At 42.4% G+C, this 20,452-nt stretch overlaps 1 protein-coding gene across 3 annotated transcripts in view; it reads left to right on the top strand.

Moving 5' to 3' along the window:
• The first annotated feature begins 219 nt into the window (after positions 1-219).
• CCDC181 (coiled-coil domain containing 181) overlaps positions 220-20,452 on the top strand; it is a 42,142-nt gene continuing 21,909 nt past the window's right edge. For all 3 annotated transcript variants that reach the window (XM_057727674.1, XM_057727675.1, XM_057727677.1), the window contains exon 1: positions 220-383. The gene's annotated coding sequence lies outside the window, so the exon portion shown is untranslated. The remainder of the gene's footprint in view (positions 384-20,452) is intronic.

The following is a 20,452-nucleotide window of genomic DNA, read 5'->3' as shown; positions in this document are numbered from 1 at the left end:
CTACACGTGGGAAAACTCAACCAAGAGAGTAACCTTTCCCCAATTCTTACTAACGCCCCTGAAACTTGCGGTCGATGCGTGGATTCCTAGGTCATTTCCCCGGAAACCGCAGCCAGAGTCGGTTTCCACGCCCCAGAAGGAGCGCCTGGAGACGCAGGTGTTCTTAAGCTACCAACTGCGCCTGCGCGGGTCTCCCGCGCCCTTGTCATGAGAGAGGCCCGGATGGAAGACGCAGCGACGCGCCGTTGCCATAGCAGCCGGGTCGGGGCCGCAGCGGCGCTGGTGCTGGGGTCTCCCTTGCTTCATTGTCAGAGCTTAGAAAGAGGAGGAGAGGAGAACTCCCCCGGCCATCTTTGTGACCCCAGCCGCTGCGTCTTACACAGGCAGGAGGGGATATAGAGGGAGCGAAGGGAAGGATGATGCGGGGTTATTTACGGTGGGAGAGCGGGTGAAAGGGTAAATGTCTGGGACAGCTGGGAGGAGAGGTGGGTAGAGAAGCGAGTGAGGAGACTACACGTTGGCGCCGCATCCTTCTGAGTCTGGGGTCCGCGGAGCTTGGCGCTGGCGGGGAAGCCTGGCAATCGCACCTTACTTCGCTGTGTTTGAGGGAAACCCCTCTGAGCGTAGCTTCGTTTCTAATTTTTGTCGTATTCTTTCGCCTTTAAAAAGTTCTCATCCCTGGGAGAAAAAAGTCACTCCTGAAATGTTAGCTTCTGTGAAGGGGCTAAGGTGGTACCTTGGGACCCTGAAATGAAAATTACCACTGATGCTTGTAAAATATTATTTATCGTCATACTGTGTGACAGATGAGGACTTAAAAAATTTGCTCATGGGGTCACAGCCTGGGCAGGATGCAGCAGTAAGAATGGCCCAGATGGGCTCAAGATGTTATTATGGGTTAGCTTTTGCTTAGGTACTTATTTTATATTAAAAGTCGTTATGTTTGACGTTCTTCTCATTCTTTTAGATTTTAAACAAGGTTAAAATAGTATGACTGGAGTCAGTGATTCAGATTAAACTATTTTTAAGTGTTTTGAATCTTGAAAGAAAGTTACCAAAATTGTGTGTGTATACGGACTTAGACTCACGCTAAGAGGTGGAGTGAACACTGAAAGATCTGCGGTCATGTAACCGCATGGGATTTAGCAGACACACAAGAGGAAGGAATTAATTTGTCCCTTGCTACGGTTCCCTATTAAGAGAGTGGTTCTGGCCGAAGCGACATAGGTAGATTTTTCTTGATGATACACGTTGAATGTGTGAAACTCACAAGGAATGCGTGTTAGGTGATTCATTTTGTGTAAGATGTATTTTTGTTCCAGCATGTTGACTGTGTACCATATGGCCAGTACCCTGGGGATGAAGATTAACAAAACAGGGGATTGAATAGCCTGTGACGCATTTGAAAAAGGCTTGGTAACGAGAGTTTATGATTTATGTTTCTTGTTTACTTGGGAACCAGCCATGAATTTTTTGAAGTTATAGGAAAAGAATGGCACTTCTTATTTGGTGAACTTCATTTCCTTTCCTGAGTCATTTCAACTATAGCTTTAAAAAAAAATTATGACATAATAGTTTGATTTAATAATACCTAATATGTTTAGTTTGTAATTATTTTATTTTTATTTATTTTGCTGATTGTTTTAGTTTTAAATTTGAGTTTTCATGTGGGTGAGATACTTTGTAAATAGTAAAGCGTATCTACTGAAGTCTTCGGGCAACCATTTATTTACAGGTCAGAACTATGTTTTTATAAAATTGAGGGAAAGCACTGATGAGTTCTGTAGAAGTCTTAGTCTAATAATTAGTTGTGCAGCTTAAACATCTTAAAATAATAAATTTCAAGTTTCCTGATCTGAAAATAAAGCTGATTATCCTAAGGCGTTTGTGAGTATAAAAAAATAGTATTACTTATGTAATTGTTTTGGATCACAATGAGTTTAGTCTATTCTTCATCATTCATGGCACCCTTACTTTTAATTGGTAGGTAAGTACATACAACAGCTTACATGATTTAGCCTGTTTTGCAGCTTAGGCATTGATAAATAAACTCACTCTGAAATAGAGATTTGTTTTCTTCAGGTCGCTTCAAAATATTATTCTTCTTAACCTCTGATTTACAAATTATTGAGGCAATACTTTTGAGTCCTTTAAGAGAGACCATTTCCTATTTGTAGCTTAAAACAAACAAGTATCTAGAAGGAATTACAGTCCAACTAATACATTATAATTAGTTATAATTATCCAGTTGAATAATTGGGTTGAATAATTAACATTCAGTGTACCTAAAACTAACTTTGTCTTGAGAGGGAAGGGGAAGTAATATTAAGGACTCTACTGTCATACAGAGTGAAGTAAGCCAGAAAGAGAAAAACAGATACCTTATGCTAACTCATATATATGGAATCTGAAGAAATGGTACTGATGAACTCTGTGACAGGGCAAGAGTGGAGATGCAGATGTCGAGAATGGACTTGAGGACATGGGGCTGGGGTGGAGGGTGGGGGCGAAGGGGAAGCTGGGATGAAGTGAGAGAGTAGCATAGACATAGATACACTACCAAATGTAAAATAGCTAGCTAGTGGGAAGTTGCTGTATAACAAAGGGAGATCAACTCCATGATGGGTGATGCTTTAGAAGGCCAGGACAGGGAGGTTGGGAGGGAGTCACGGGAGGGAGGGGATATGGAGATATAGGTATAAATACAGCTGATTCACTTTGGTGTACCTCAAAAGCTGCTACAAGAGTGTAAAGCAATTATATTCCAATAAAGAGCTTAAAAAAAAAAAAAGAACCCTGCAGAAGAAAGGTGACATTTAAATGAAATAGACTTTAGGATTTAAGTATTTTTTTAATAAGTAGGGGATAGTTTATTTATGTGTTCAAGTTGTAGGTATAATACATCAATAAAGATCCTTGCAAAGAACAGCATTTTTTCACTTGGTACAAAATATAGAAATTATTCTCAGGTTCTTCTGAGTCATTACTCTTGAATCCTACACATAGAATTTAAGTATTGAATTCAATTATTCAGACCCTGATAATTTATTTTAGATTAAATATTATCACGGTACTGTGCATTTGTTTTTACATTCTCTTCCATTTCATAAGTTGGCAGTTATTTGCTAATTTGCATTTTTTAGTAAAGGTTAAAATAAACCATAAGGATCATCTAGCTCAAGCGTTTTTCTGAAGTTTGTCTCCTGTAAAACAGTCATGCCGTGATTATCTTAAGAACTATGCATAAACATTTGATAGACAGGGAATGCAGCTCACTTCACTTTAGGACAAGGTTGAAAATGTAAATTCTGTCTTACATTGTGTCAAAATTTGCCTCTGAGTTTCTAGTCCTTGGTACTAGTCTTACTGTTTGGTATAATGCAAATCCAACCCTCCTTCACCTGGTGACCATTTAAATATTGTAAAGCAGTTGTCATGACTCTCCTTTAGGAGATTTCTTTTCTTTAGGCTAACATTCCCAGGGTTTTCAAGTGTTCCTAAGAATCTGGCTTTAAAGCATTTTATTCTCATAAGCCATCTTCTTCTCTTCTCCTTGTCTTTTATTTCCCTTTCTCCTGGTTTACCAAGCTCTGAATGTTTTCCAGCTTGTCTTTTGTTCTCTAAACTGAGGCAGACTGGATACAGAGCTTTGTATGTTATCTGTACCTCAGCCAAGTTTCAGCCTTGGAGCCCATGTACATTTTTGTCCTCATTCTTTTTTTTCTTTTTTGATTGAAGTATGCTTGATTTAACAGTGTTGTGTTAGTTTCTAACGTAGAGCAAAGTGATTCATATATGTTTGTGGTCTGAGTGTGGGTTGGGAAAGAATTTCTAGACACAAGGCAGAATGTAAGGAAGGTAGAATTTACTAAAGAGAAAGGACGCTGCCAGAGCAGTGGGCCGACTTCCTGGTAGCCAGGGAGAGTCGACCATGAGCATGGGTTGCTTGTCTGTTTTTATAGCCAGGGAACCTGTGAGTCTTCTCACTGAGTAGCGTATGTATACTTTCAGTGTGCTGAGTGGGAGAAGAGCAGAGCAAGTATATTTCCTTATATGGGGTGGGCAAGGGACAGGGCATGCTGCTTGGGAGGGCTCTGGGACGTTGCAGTGGTTTCACTGTGACAGAGTAATAGGAGTCCTGTAGCTCTTTATTCTGGCAATATTGGCCCTTTGAGTCTATCTCGTTCTTTGTCCTTGGAGCGCACCACATTTCCCCCTCTCTTTATTTAAAGGGCCAGTTTTTTGGCCTTATTGGATACCCTGCTCATGTCTGTCTATCTGCCTAGCTCCCTCAGGTGTTCGGGAACCCCTTTTTGTAAGGAAAAGGGCCAATGATCTCTCTTCCTGCTGGGCAGGGGCGTTTTATGGCCCTGGGTTTCTGTTGCCTGCTCTCTGTCAGGGTATACCTAGGGAGGGGTGGGGCCTCCATGGAACGTGATGGTGGCTTGTTCAAGTGTTGTCTGGGTGTTGGCTGGCTGATATTCTTATTGCGTTACCATTTGAAGGTTTACTTGTTGGATCCTACAAGAGACAAACTTAACAAGGAGGTTAAAAATACATGGCCCGAAGATTAGAGGAAGTAGGAAGGCTGCTATAGGACCTAGGAAAGGGGCGAGCCAGGACCAGATATTTGTCTTGAAATCCCACCAGTCGAATCCCCCTGAGGCTCCTTTTGTATAAAACCCATTAGCTCTTTTAATAATGTCCTGAAGATTAGTTTGAATTTTGCCTGATTGGTTAACAAAAAAACCAGCAATCCTCCTTTAACATAGCGGCTTGGTTAGCTGTTAGTAAGTCTAAAGCTTTCCTGTTCTGTAAAACCACTTCTGCTAGAGAATTTATTTGTTCTTGTAGAGTGTTAATTTGAGCTGCTAGGTTGGCAGTCTGTTGTATGAGTTCCAGAGAGAGCTGCTGGGCAGTGAAAATAGAGTTTAAGAGTCCTGCTGAGCCTGTTCCCATCCCAATGGTAATCCCTAGGATTGGTATTACAGTGAGGCTGCCTGCTTCCATTTGTGTGATTGAGAGTATAAGGGAGGTGAGATACTGTCATTCATAAGGGTAAGGTTAGGAATAATGTATATAAGGGTACAAGTCCCCGTCCAGTTGGCTGGAAGACATAAATAGGCATTAGATCTGAAGAGGAAATAGGTGCAATTTGTAGGGTCTAAGCAGACATCTAAAGTGATGTTGAAGTAGAGTTTCCCTAAACGGGTATGGGAATGTTCTTTGCCCTCATAGATGGTAGCTAAAGTTATCCCAGCTAAGGGGGAGAGGCAAGCAGTCTTTGAGGGATGGGAGGAAAAGTTATAAGCCCAGTTAAAAGAAGGAATAGTAGGGTTCCACCCTATGTCACAGTCCTCGGGTGTCTTGAGTTTTTTGCAGTCTTCTTGTTTAATATTAGAGGGTTGGAACCAAAAATTGTGGTTCTGATAGGGACATTTTGGGGATAGGGTGGGGCACATGGAGATCCTAAAATAGCTAATTTGTGTCCATTTAGTGTTGACATTAGGAGATTTGGAGAAGTAAATGTTGTAGAAAGGGGAATCAAAATAGTAAGTGTGGGGATAGTTTGTTTTGTTGCCAGTTACAAGGGAAACCCATGTTCGGTGTGTCTCTATTGCTAACTTGGTCAGATATTTCTTGAGGGCTTGATTGGCCCTTTCCACCTTGCCTGATGCCTGAGGACACCATGCCAAATGAAGATAACTGATTTGAAAGGCCTCCCTGACCCCTTGGGTTAGACTTGAAATAAAGGTGGGGCCATTGTCTGATTATAAAGAGTGCAGTAGCCCAAACCGGGGTATGATATGTTCCATGAAAGTAGTGATAACCTCGGATGCTTTCTCAGTTTTAGTAGGGAAGGCCTCTGTCCATCCTGTGAAGGTGTCCACCATGAGCAGGAGATATTTGAAGGCTTTGCAGAGGGGCAAGTGGGTGAAATATATCTGCCACTCTTCTCCTGGTTGGTTCCCCCGCCTCTGGGTCGGAGGGAATAGTGGGGGTGGTGGGGTGCGGGTGGTTTATAGCCCCCTCTGGGTTGGCCTCGCGACAGACCGGACGGGCCTGGGATACAGATTGGAGGGTGGAGAGGATTCCTTTTCCTATGGATATTGTCCCCACCAGTCTGTAGCAGGATTTGGGTCCTAAATGGGTAGCCTACTGAAGGTGGCTTAGAATCTTCCATTGGGAGGCTTCTGGTAAAAGAAGCTTGGTGTCTGGGCTTTGTAGCCATCCTTCAGGGGTTAGGGGAGGCTTCTGGTAAAAGAAGCTTGGTGTCTGGGCTTTGTAGCCATCCTTCAGGGGTTAGGGGAAGCTTCTGGTAAAAGAAGCTTGGTGTCTGGGCTTTGTAGCCATCCTTCAGGGGTTAGGGGAGGCTTCTGGTGAAAGGAGCTTGGTGTTTGGGCTTTGTAGCCACCCTTCAGGGGTTAGAGCGAACCCATGGTTTTGTCCCTTTAAGTTCTGATGGTGAGTACTGTGGGGGCGAAGAGTCTAAACTTGGGATCAAGGGAGCCTGTATGACATTTGGGGCAGCCCTTTTGGCCTCTCTATCTGCCATATGATTTCCTTTAGTTATGTCTGATGGGTCCTCTTCATGTGTCCTGCAGTGGATGATAGCTATTTCCTTAGGGGATTTTATGGCCTCTAATAGGCGCAGGATTTCTGGCCCAAGCTTGATCGGGGTGGTATGTGTGGTTCGTAGGCCCCTTTCCTTCCAAATGGCTGCATGAGCATGGACTACGTGGAAGGCGTATGCTGAGTCTGTGTAAATGTTAATTCATAGTCCTTTCCCAGTTGAAGTGCTCTGGTTAGTGGTATAAGCTCTGCTTTCTTGGCAGAGGTAGTTGCCCCATGGAGTGGGCCTGACTCTGTTACCCCTGTTAAACTGACTATTGCATATCCCCAAACCCTTCAACCTTCTTGAATAAAACTGCTGCCATCTGTAAACCATTCTGCGTCTGGATTGGGTAAAGGGACATCTTATAGATCTGGTCTTGCACTGTAGGGATGATCAATAATTTCTAGACAGGAATGTAGTAGGGGTGTGTGTGTCAGGATTTGGGTAGGACAAGAAAGTGGCGGTGTTTAGAGTGGTGGTGTCCCATACTTCCTGGAGAACTTGGTGGAGGATGTGGGGTGGGACTTAAGTTAGAGGAGGCTTCATGGTGGTTGTCAAGGCCGTATTTATTGGAGTAAATGTAAAGTAGCTTTAAGTTTTGTTAAAAGGTCTTGGCCTAAGAGAGGTGTAGGACAGACTGGGAGGACTAGGAAAGAATATGTGATAGAGTATTTTCAAGAGAACAAGGTAAGGGAGCTGTAAAACGGCTGTAAGAGGGTTGTCCATCTCTTCCTGTTAGGAGGATCGAGGAATGTGAGTGGGACCAGAGAAGGAAGTCAGGGTTGAGTAGGTAGCCCCAGTGTCAATCAGAAAGGTTACAGTGGCCCCTAACACATCCAGGGTTACCCAGGGCTCCTCCATTCTTATGGGGAACATAGGGGCCTGCAGATAGAGCCCCAGGCACCATCAGTCATCCACATCCAGGAGCCCCAGATCTGTGGAGATCTCACCCACACGGACAAATCTGAATGTGAGTGGCATGGCAGAATTAAGAAAATTCACATAAGAGTATAGGAAAGCATGGGGTCAGGGGACTCAAGACCAAGCCAGTCAAGAGTCCCGAGCTCTGATTCCCATAGCGTATTTATTGAGAAAAAGCATTCTAGCATTCTGGATTATGAATCACAATAATGGACATAACTAGGTATATGCTTCAAATAGAGAAAAAAGCAGAACACCTTGTTTTTTATGACTCCTAGGGGAGATTGTTTATCTTTAACTGGGAGCTGGAGCCTGGAGCCATCGGGCTGTATGACTTCTTTATCTCAATCAGTTTTCCTTGCGACTAGTTCTGCTTTCCGAACTGCCTGCAGCCGTGCAGCCGGTCATGTGCTCTCAGGATTGTTACTCCAAGTCAGTGTCCTCTCTGTCCTCTGTGGTTCTCTACATCTCCCCCTTTTTGTTTATGGGTCACACACCTGAGCTTCACAGCATACGCAGCTAGTTGTTGTTGTTTTCGACTTTGTCGGAGGAGACGTCGCCAGACTAGGCAAAGACAGACAATTATCAAGATTAATATTCCTGTCATCGCCGAAGCAGAGCCCCCAAATATGAGCAAACGGGGCATAGGATTTAATTTACCCAATTCATTATCAATATTGTCCAAATAATTTGATCCTGCTAGTAATTCCAACTTTTTGTCAAAAGTGTCAAGAATTTCCTTATGTAATAACGTTAATTCATAAGTCATGTTTCCTTGATTTAACAAGTGTTGGCGTACTTTGTTCCAATTAAATTTTTAAGAATTATAAGGATAAGGAGTAACACAGAATTGAGTAATATTCCAATCACGATGAAGTCGTAGTTGTTTCTGAAGACTGAAAATTTCACCTCCTGTCATTACCATAGCTTGTTGTAGGTCGGCTACCTCAGAAGCTATTTTATAATCAGTTTGATTCTGAGTGGACCAGAGCAGCTCGGAATCAGTATGCCATTGCTGCACAAACTCCGTAGTTTGGAGAGTCTGATGTAGAGCTATACCTGCGGTTGCTGCGGTGGCAGTTACTGCAATTAAACCTATTATAACAGCAACTAAGTTTCCAATGAAACATTTGATTCTATATAGCATCTTTTAAATTATTTCCTGCAAGAAGTAAAGATAAGGAGACTCTTGCCAGGATCATTTCATTTGAATCAGCAGCCCAATTCCTTGGCGAGCTTTAAGTATATAAATTGATTTGGCATTATGAGTAAATAGTATGCTGGAATTTAAGAAAGTTTAAAAGGTACAGTTAGTTCAACAATAATTCATTAGTATCAAAGTATGTCCTTTCATTAGTAGGTAAGGGAATTTTACACAAGCTTGTATGTAATGTGTTTCAGTAACAGTAAAGGAGAGCACAGTATCATTATTGACCAAGTTTCTAGTATAGTTTCCTTTCCAAGTATGTATTTCATGAAGAGATGCCATTAACTTCCAAATTTGATTATGAATTGGACCATGAGAAAAGTAAGGACTTGGAGGAGTCATTCCTGGTTCAGGCCAGTATATAATATCTCTAGATACCTCAGTTAAGATAAGAGTTCCATGCTTAATTTTTCCACCTTAAATCATATGGGGAACCATAGCGTCGAGCCGAACCACTAGGGCTCTAATCAATGACATTTCCTTGGGAAATATTAAGAAGCACTCGACCTTTATTTCTTTTCTTTCTTTTTTTTTATAAATTTATTTATTTATTTTATTGGCCTTGTTGGGTCTTTTTTTTCTTTTTTTTGCTGTGCATGGGCTTTCTTTAGTTGCGGTGAGTGGGGGCTACTCTTCATTGTGGTGTGCGGGCTCCTCATTGCTGTGGCTTCTCTTGTGGAGCACGGGCTCTAGGCACGTGGGCTTCAGTAGTTGTAGCACATGGGCTCAATAGTTGTGGCTCATGGGCTCTAAAGCGCAGGCTCAATAGTTGTGGCACACGGGCTTAGTTGCTCCACAGCATGTGGGATCTTCCTGGAGCAGTGATGGAACCCGTGTGCCCTGCATTGGCAGGCAGATTCTTAACCACTGAGCCACATAGGAACCCCTTAACCTTTATTTCTCCAGCATTTATCCCAACTGATCCAACTGGAAATAGATAATACCCTTTTTTTGCTGGCAAATGGGCATGTCTGGAGGTATGGTGTTACTAAAGATCCCGGTGTCTTTAAAACTAAAACTTGACAATGAGAATAATTGAGTAGGATTAGTATTATTAGTCTTAATGGTAGATAGCCAGCCTTGATATGCCACTTTAAGACAGTGATTCTCATGTCCAAGACAAATAGGGGTGTTATCTGCTCCTACAGTATAATTAGAAATGATATGGCCTTCCTCATTTGGCATCATAGGTCCCCTAGGATCATATGGCCCAGGAAGCCAATTTGAGTCATTAATATAAGCAAGAGGCTCTCCGTCAAACCAAGTAATTAGTTTGTTTAGTGGAGGATGTGGAACATAAGCCTAGTATGAGAAATCTGTTTCACCATATGCTATTCCCACCGTAGTGTTAATGAATGCATGCATAGCTAGAAACATGTTGGCCAACATTTTTGGTATGCGCAATCCCTCCAGTATCTTATCAGCTTCATGGGAGGTCTTCTTTATCGTTCCCCATGTCATGGGAGGGGTTTTCTGAGTTGTGTTGGTGACGGTTATTGAAGGTCGTATATTCGGCTTCGCCATTCTTTCCTCTAGTGGTGGATCTATGTCGAATCTCGTCCGTTTCTGGTTCATTTCTGGGTTTCAGTCATTTTGCAGGGAGTCACAATATTTCTCCGCTTTCTGTGGAGACACAAGCAAAACCTCTACCCCATGATTTAACCCAACCTCTTCCATCTGTCTGTACTTATATTACGCCACCAAATTGGCTGCATGAGAGGAGATTCAGGTATCTCGCTTTCCCAATGTTTTTCTATTGCTGATTTATTCTTTTCTGTCCAAAAATTTAAATGATTAAATGTAAACAAAGCTTTATTCAAATGATCTTTAGGTGTTACAGGAAACCCATCTCCCCCTTTTTGTTTATCTAGCATTTGTTTTAATGTTAAGTGAGCTCTTTCAACAATTGCCTGGCCTGTTGGATTATATGGAATGCCAGTAAAATGTGATATGTGCCATTCATCACAGAATTTTTTGAATAAATTAGAGGTATAAGCAGGACCATTATCTGTTTTTATTTGTTGTGGAGGGCCCATGACCATGAAACAGCTAGTAAATGAGAACAAACAGATGTTTTTTCAGCAGATAAAGCAGAGGCCATAATAAAATGAGAATAGGTATCAATAGTAACATGCATATATCCCAGATGACCAAAGGAAAGAATATGAGTAACATCCATTTGCCATAATTGGTTCGGAGCTTGCCCTCTGGGGTTAGTATCACTAGGCCAAGAGGGAACATTGACAACCTGACAGGACGGACAATGTCTTATAATCATCTGACTCTGGCGATGGGAAATTCCAAAATGTTCTTTAAGGCCTTTGGCATTAATATGAGTTAATCGATGAAATTCTGTTGCTTCCTTAAGTTGAACATTAGCAATAAGTAACTGATCAATATTATGATTACCCTGAGATAGTGGTCCAGGCAATTTTGAATGAGCTCGCATATGAGTAATAAACAATGGAAAAGTTTGTTGACGAAGAGTTTTCTGTAACTGAGTTAATAGTTGAAAAATAGAAGAAGAAGAATTAAGTTCAGCGGTTTTAATGCTTTGCACTGTGTAAACAACATATTGCGAATCGGAAAGTATATTAAGGGAGGCAGAAAAGTCTGTTAATAATGATATCACCGCCATTAATTCAGCCATTTGTGCAGGTATTTGAAAAGTGTCCCATACTTTAGTGAGAGGTCCTGTATAACCTGCTTTGCCATTACTGTTCCCATCGGTAAAAAAGGTAGGGGCTTTTATAATAGGAATTTTGGCAACAATGTGAGGTAAAATCCAATTAGTGGTTTTTAAGAACTGAAATAATTTGCTATGGGGAAAATGATTATCAAGAATATTTACATAATCCGAGAGCCCAGTTTGCCATTCAATATTAGTTTGCAAAGTTTTGTTAATTTGAGCATTTGTTAAAGGAACTACAATAACCTGTGGGTCTTGGCCAGCTAACTGCTGGAGGCAAATTCTTCCTTTTGAATCAGTTGTCCCATTTTATCTAGATAAAGCTGTAGCTGTTTATTAACCTTGTTAGGGAGAAAGATCCACTCAGTGATGGCCTCTTCCTGAATTAATATACCAGTTGGAGAGTATAAGGAAGGAAAAATCAAAAGTTGAATAGGTTTGTTTAAATCAACGCGTTCAAGCAGAGCTTGGTGAATGCGTTGTTGTATCCATTCCAATTCCCTTTGCGCAGCGGGAGTGAGTTTTCTGAGACTATGTAGTGCAGAGTCACTCTCAGAATATCAAAAAGATTAGAAAGAGCATAGGTTGGTATTCCCAATACAGGGCGTAGCCAATGAATATCTCCTAATAATTTCTGAAAATCATTTAAGGTATTGAGAGAATCGGCACGAATTTGAACCTTTTGCGGAGTTATGATGTTACGATTTATAATAGCTCCCAAGTAGTGGAATGGAGATTCAGTCTGAATTTTGTCTTTGGCTATCTCCAAACCATATTTTAATAGCTCTTGTTGAGCTGCCACAAAAAGAGAGTTCAATTCTCCTTTGGTGGGAGTTGCAAATAACAAATCATCCATATAATGAATTATATAAGCATTAGGAAACTACTGCCTTAGCGACTGCAGTGGTTGATTAACAAAATGTTGGCAAAGAGTAGGCCTGTTGAACATTCCTTGGGGCAGTACTTTCCACTGATATCGTTCTGCAGGTTTGTGATTGTCAGCTGAAGGAACGGTGAAGGCAAATTTAATACAGTCTTGTGGCTGTAAAGGGATAGTAAAAAAGCAATCCTTCAAATCAGTAATAATCAGAGACCAGTCTTTTGGAATCATAGCAGGAGAAGGAAGTCCTGGTTGTAACGATCCCATTGGTTGAATTACAGCATTAATTTTTCTTAAATCCATTAGCATTTTCCATTTCCCTGATTTTTGCTTTATTACAAAGACTGGAGAATTCCAAGGACCAGTAGAAGGTTCGATATGACCTGCTTGAAGTTGTTCTTGAACTAATTGTTTAAGAGCGTCCAGTTTTTCTACAGTGAGCGGCCACTGCTCCACCCAAACAGGTTTGCTTGTTAACCATGTTAAGGGAAGTGCAGCTGGACTTTCAGCAGTGACTGCTAGAATAAATTTGGATTTCTAAAATCGTGTCTTTCTCTTTCATTTACCGCTGTATTCATAGAAGGTGGGCTTACACATGTTTTCCATTGTTGCAGCAGGTCCCATCCCCATATATTAACAGCTATATCGGCTATGTAAGGTTGTAAAGTAGCTATTTGATTATCAGGGCCCAAAACAGTATAGATCTGCGTACTTTGATCAATGTGAGTCATAGTGCCGATGCCAGTAAGGACTAAAGGGATATCCTTAATAGGCCATGAACAAGGCCAGTAACGTCGGGCAATAATAGTAACATCGGCCCCAGTATCAACAAGACCCTTAAATTTTTTATTATTGATAGACAGTTCCAACTCAGGCCTTTGATCGTTTATATGTGTTTGCCAGAAAATTTGTTTTCCTATGCTACCAAAACCCCCTTCTCTCCTGACCGAAGAGCGGTTGATAGCATAAGAAGGTAGCAATAACAACTGTGCAATCCGGTCTCCTGCTATAATTTGATATTGCCGACCAGTACTCATCATGACTAAAATTTCCCCTGTAAAATCAGAATCTATTACACCAGTATGCACAAATACTCCTTGCATTGTAAGACTGCTTCTGCGCATTAATAAACCCACATATCCTTTTGGAATAGGACCATATATTCCCAGTATGATCTTTAACAACACCATTGGCTGGCACAAGTAGCAGATTTTGAACGGCAGGAAGATCTAGGACTGCACTACCTGAGGTGGCTGGGTAGAGGTCTGAGATTCGTTGGACGTTGGAACCCAGGCTGGGAATTGAAGGCCCGTGTTGTTTTGATAGGGGCCCCGGGCTGGGCCCCGGTTCCCGTTTCCCATTTCCCGGCTGGTTTAGGGCTTGACCATTAAGATGAAACTTAGAATGACATTGATTCACCCAGTGCTTTCCTTTGTGGCATCTAGGGCATATACTGGAAGCTCCAGGTATATTTTGACCTACAGAAACTTTATTCTGAGGTTTAGCATGACACTCCTTTTTCACATGTCCTGATTTCCCACAATTGAAACAGGGTTGTTCCTTTAGGAGGTTTTTTCTGTGTGTTAGCTCCGCGGAAGGCCTCAGCCAACATTTGCATCTTATAACTATCTGATCCCACATCTTGACAAGCTGGTAAATATTCTTCAAGAGCTCATCCTTTCACATGGCCTAAAGCCTTTTGACATTCTGAATTAGTGTTGTCATAAGCCAGCATTTGCGTTAGTAAGTCACGTAGCCCAGGCTGAGAAACAGTCTTATGGAGTACGTCTTTTAAGTGAGCTATAAATTCAACATAAAGTTCATTGTGTCTCTGTTTAACACTTACCACAGAGGGAACCACCTGACCTGGGGGTGCAGTTTTTTCCCAGGCTCTCATACAACACAATCGAACTTGTATTATAGCCTGATCAGAGTATTGTAATTGGGCTGGTACACCTTGCCAATTTCCTGTCCCCATCAATTGCTCGGTTGAAATTGGGATTGGTGGATTTTGAGCATTATTCCTAGCTCCTTGCTGAGACGCTTCATCTAGCCACCAAGTTTTGAATTGTAAAAATTCTGCCGATGTTAAACAAGTACGGGCTAGTTGGTCCCAGTCCCATGGTATGAGTCTTTCTGCTTGAGACAGACCTCGCATTAACCCCATGGTGTAGGGGGAACTGGTTCCATAAGCCATACATGCTTGTTTTAATTCTTTTAACGTCTTAAAAGGGATAGGGGCATGATCATATTGATAAGCCCCTTGAGGGAATTGCTGATCAGGAGCTACTGGAGTAACAGTCACTGGAAAAGCACAAGGGTATAAGTAAGCCTCCAAATCCCCTTCTAGTTGGGCTTGGCGAATTCCTTTCTGTATTCCTGAACCCTCAATTGGCGAGACGAGAACCTTTAGGAGGATTATTCAAATCCGGAAATAGACCATTGTCCCCAAAAGGGGCTGTAGCACCCTCTAAATCTTTTTTTCTCTATTGGTCCCATTCTTGCTAGTTTGTGTTCCATAATCTAAGGCAGGCATTGCCAATAAAGGACTCTTTTCCCTTTTTTCCTTTTCATTTTCACAGACATATCATTCCTCATCCTCTGTAATAGGGCTGGGGGAGAGAAGAATAGCTTCTGTGGCCCCGTCTTCTTCTTCTCCCTCTGAATCTGTGACAGATGGAGATTGTAATGCTTGTAAAGCTAAGGAAATAAGGTTACAGAGAGACCAAATGGAGAGAGGAATATGTTCTTCGCTCCTGTAAGCTCTCTTAAGTTCTTGTATTACTTGTTTCCATTGTTTCACTTGTAAAGTACCATCCGCTGGAAACCAATAGCAGTGCTGTCTGACTAGAGAAAACAGCTCTTCAAAGCTCCTCCTTTTCACTTTTACTCTGGAGCTTTGTAAAAGAGTTTGTAGCAATTCTACAAATTTATCATGAACATGAGCAGAAGATTGCTGATCCATAATGTAATCCTGACGAGAATCCCCCAAAAGGAACTTACTGCTCTTTCTTCTGGAAAGTCCCTCTATCTTTTTTGGGTTCCACTGGTCTTTTGTCTCTAACCAGTTGCTCAGGCAACTCCTTTCACTTCAGGTCCCTGTTCAGGCGCCAGTTGTGGAGATCTTACCCACATGAACAAACCTGAATGTGAGTGGCACGGCGGAATTAAGAAAATTCACACGAGTATAGCAAAGCATCGAGTCAGGGGACCCAAGACCAAGCCAGTCAAGAGTCCTGAGCTCTGATTCCCATAGCGTATTTATTGAGAAAAAGCATTCTAGCATTCTGGATTATGAATCACGATAATGGACATAACTAGGCATATGCTTCAAATAGAGAAAAAAGCAGAACACCTTGTTTTTTATGACTCCTAGGGGAGATTGTTTATCTTTAACTGGGAGCTGGAGCCTGGAGCCATCGGGCTGTATGACTTCTTTATCTCAATCAGATTTCCTTGCCTAGTTCTGCTTTCCGAACTGCCTGCAGCCATGCAGCCGGTCATGTGCTCTCAGGATTGTTACTCCAAGTCAGTGTCCTCTGTGGTTCTCTACACAGATCTAAAGCACAATTTGGTTCCTACTCCTGATAGTCAGTTACCACTGACAGGGGCAAGTGGCCTTGATATCAGCCCAGGGGGCCAGGTCCCGAAGTACCCCAGGTGTCGGGTGATTCTGGCCTTGGCCTACCTGCTCGATGGTGGGAGGGACAGCTCCTTTTCCAGTGGCCCTTTTGGCGACAGTAAGGGCATGGGGTATCGGGTGGCAGGGTGTGGCATTTCCTGACAGTGTGCCCCTGCTGACTGCACTGGTAGCACAGGTCAGTGGTGGTTTCTGAGAAGAGGAGGGGTTTCTGTGGGTCCCTGTCATGGGAGGGACTGAGTAATGGCAAGGGCCATCTGTTGAGCATGTTGCTTTAGGTTTTCTTCTTCTCTTAGTTCTTGCCTATTCGGGGGAACCTCCTCTCTGTTGTTAAAGACCTTAGAGGCCATGTCAGGGAGGACAGAGTATGGGTTCTGTGGGTCCTGTTCTAATTTCTGTAATTTTTGTCTTATGTCAGGGGATGCCTGGCTTATAAAGTGAACTGCAGGTATAGTCTGACCTTCAGGGTCTCAGGGTCTAGGTTGGTGTATTTCCTCATAAACTCTGCTAATCGCGCCTGAAAAAGGGCTGGATTCTCAGAGGGTTCTTGTGTAACTTCTTTGAGTTTATTATAATTGACAGATTTGATGATTGCCTTTTTCATTCCTTCTAGCAGACAGGTAATCATGTAACTTCTTCTAGTGAGCCCTCCTGTTGGCTTATTTTCATTTGCTTGGTATTTCCATCCTGGGTCTGCCCGTGGGACTGCTTCTGCCCCTGGTTGATTCTCATTAGAATTTCGGGCGTGTGCCTCGTCTGCCCAGGCCTGAGCCAAGGCCCAGATCCTGGTCCTTTCTTCATGTGTACAGCAGGTAGTTAGGACTACCTGAATATCTTGCCAGGTTAGGTCAAAGCCTATGGTAAGGGCCTGAAATTCCCTGATAAAAGTGGAAGGGTCCTGGCTAAAGGATCCTAGCTTACCCTGGATATGAGAGAGATCAGATTTGGGAAAGGGAACATGAACTCCGATAGTACCTAGGTCTCCATTAGTGACCTCTCATAGGGGAAGCATATTGGAGCTTGGTTCAGAGTGTTGGGCTGCCCATGACCAAGTGTGGGGAGGCGAAGGAAGACTTGCGCCTGGGTAAGGAGGTAGGGGTTGGGGGGACAGAAGATTGAGGATGAGGTGGGTGCAACCCGGGGCAAGAAGTGTCACCTAAAATATCCAGTGGAGTGGGGGATGTGGAGGGGTGAGGTGGTGAAGCCGATGGAGGGGGAGAAGGGGGAGGACGAGGAGACAGGGCGGCAATGGGGAGACACATGTGACAGGAGTCCCTCAGGCTCGGATTCGGACTGAGGGCCACGATAGCCTGAATGTATGGAACCTCACAGTCCTTTCCTAGTTTCCGACAATAGAGATCAAGTTGGAGGACTGTGTTATAATTTAGTGTCCCATTAAGAGGCCATTGTTCTTGGGCCTCCAGTTTGTATTGGGGCCAAGCCATGTTACAGAAGAAAACGAGCCTCTTCTTTTTGAAATTGTCTGGGTCAAGTTTCTTCCAATTCCTGAGAATACAACCAAGAAGTGAGTCTAAAAGGATAGATGTACGTGAACCCATTCTTAGCCTTGAATGCTGTAGAATGGGGGGGGGGGGGCCGTACTGAAAATCATGGATGGGTGAAAAGACATCCCCCTTTGTCTCAGTGACGTCTCTGTGTGACTAAGGCACCAGTGAGAACTGTGTGAATGAGGCAGAAAAATGCCAACTGTCTTGGCAGTTGCATCCGACTGAGAGAGGTGGCCAGTGAGAAACTGGGCGACTAAGGCACCTGTGAGAAATTGTGCAACTAAGGCATCAGTGAACAGAGAGGGGAGTTCCTGGTGGTCAGGTGGGAATTGACTCACACTTAGAGATCCTTAGGGACAGGAAGACGTTCTCAGGGTGATCTAGAGGTGGCGAGGTCCTTTGGAGTCAGTCTGGGCCAGAGGAGAGGAAGGGGAAGTAACAGGAAAAGAGGACTAATGATTCCACCTTCTAACCCTGCTGAGGAGGTGGTGGCCAAGGGACTGTGGGCTTTGTGTTTTGCTTCAACCACTATGTGCCTCATGTTGCACAGAAGTTGTCTTCATGGGGGCATATGCTCTAATAGCCTGGTCTGTTCCATGAGCCCCTTATCCTTTCATGGGAGTCTTCAAGTGGTTGGCACCCTAATGGCTCTTAAATGCTTGACCCGTGCCTGCATGATACCAGTTGGCCTAATCTTCAGTCAAAAGGAAGACAGAGGGACCCTCACCTGTTCTGGGCGGCACTTACTGGGGTGAAGTGAGCTGTGGAGCCTTTAGAACACACCAGGGTGTGGCCCTGGCCAGAGTTGCTCCGTTGCTTCTACAGCCACCTGCCTGTTCACAGAGAGTCCCAAGGAATGAGGAGAGGAGGTGGGGGAGGAGATCCCCTCAAGAGAAGCCACCAAAATGTCATGGTCTGAGCGTGGGTTGGAAAAGAATTTCCAGACACAAGGCAGAACATAAGGAAGGTAGAATTTATTAAAGAGAAGGGATGCTTCCAGAGCAGTGGGCTGACTTCCTGGTAGCCAGGGAGAGTTGACCTTGAGCATGGGTTGCTTGTCTGTTTTTATTGCCAGGGAAACTGCAAGTCTTCTGCTGACCAGGCAGAGTATGTATACTTTCAGTGTGCTGGGTAGGAGAAGAACAGAGCAAGTATCTTTCTTATATGGGGTAGGCAAGGGACAGGGCATGCTGCTTGGGGGAGCTCTGGGACATTGCAGTTGTTGCATTGTGACAGCGTGATAGGAGTCCTGTAGCTCTTTGTTCTGGCAATATTGGCCCTTTGAGTGTATCTAGTTCTTTGTCCTTGGAGCACACCACATTGGGTACACACACACAAACACACACACACACTATATATATATATATATATATATATATATATATATATACACACACACACACACACACACACACACACACCCCATATGTATGTATATACACACACACACAGAAATATATTCTTTTTTATATTCTTTTCCATTATGGTTTATCATAGGATATTGAATATAGTTCCCTGTGCTATACAGTAGGACCTTATTGTTTATCTACTTTAATAGTTCGTATCTGCTAATCCCTCCCCCCTTTCCACTTTGGTAACTGTAAGTTTGTTTTCTGAGTCTGTTTCTGTCTCATAAATAAGTTCATTTGTGTCATATTTTAGGTTCCACATATAAGTGATATCATATGGCACTAGTCTTTCCTTCTCTGATTTACTTCACTTAGTATGATAATCTCTAGGTCCATCCATGTTGCTGCAAATGGCATTATTTCATTATTTTTTATGGCTGAGTAATATTCCATTTTGTGTGTGTGTGTGTGTGTGTGTGTGTGTGTGTGTGTGTATGTGTGTGTATACCACATCTTCTTTATCAATTCATCTGTCTATGGACATTTAGGTTGCTTCCATGTTTCGGCTATTGTAAATAGTGCTGCAGTGAACATTGGGGTGCATGTGTCTTTTTGAATTATCTCATCCTTTTAACTCATTTGAACCTACTGTGCACTAAAGCCTATCAAAAGGTTTTTCACACATAGCGTTATCTCTTCTCTTAGCTAGTGCTTATACAGCTAATGGAAAGATGGTCTCTCACATGCTTTCATTATCATTTGATGGTGAACAGTAGAAGGAAAAAAATGTAAATCTTGCTTTAGTAAAATTGGCACCAGATTAGGTAGTCTGGTTAAACATTTGGGAAGAATAAAATGAAGCTAATGGCCACAACGAAGTTTGTGGATATATATCAAGTCAAACATAATATCTCTCATTTTATATCTTAAAAAATGTACCTAGATTTCATGTGTTCTTAACATCTGTACTTTCTACTTCCAGAAAAGGTTTTAGGCAACTTATTCTTGGTGTAGGAGCAAGAGAAGGCAGGTATAGAAGCAGGGTCCTAGGTGTTTGGGGCCCTGAAGATCATATTTCTACCGTTCTTTTGAAATTGGACCTAAAATTTAAAGTATATTTGTAGAGCATTGCTCTTTTTGTTTTTGTTTAAGTCAGTAGTGGAACATATACAGATTATTGTTGTATATTTCCACCTTTGCCTATTTCATGAGAAATAGACATGCATAAACAATTTTCCTACAACCATTTTCTTTTTGAAAAGATAATATGATATCAAACTGATGTCTTCTCACTCCTTTTAGACCCTTCTCCAGGAGCAGATTTATGCTCAGGCCACACTGCAAAATTCCATGCACTTCTGTGCTCTTTCTCATGCTGCTTTCTTATCTGGGATAGACAATGAACTCTTGAACCCAATATTCAAAACCCATCTCATTTTTCCTTGATATTTCCAATTTTAAACTGAGTTAGTTGCTTTTTTATTCTTCCTTCCACAGTCCTTTATAGTATATCTTTATTCCACTTATCTACATTTTCGATTTATGTTTTTTATCTACATTTTAAATTTATGTATTTTGTTTTTATTTGTCTTCTGTATCAAGGCTCAAGAGCATATTTTATAATCTTTATAGGAATATTGTA

This window comes from Hippopotamus amphibius, chromosome 3 (genome assembly GCF_030028045.1).
Source record: "Hippopotamus amphibius kiboko isolate mHipAmp2 chromosome 3, mHipAmp2.hap2, whole genome shotgun sequence".
Classification (NCBI taxonomy): domain Eukaryota; kingdom Metazoa; phylum Chordata; class Mammalia; order Artiodactyla; family Hippopotamidae; genus Hippopotamus; species Hippopotamus amphibius.
The sequence above is the reverse complement of the archived record's forward strand: the minus strand, read 5'-3'. Positions and strand labels throughout refer to the sequence as shown.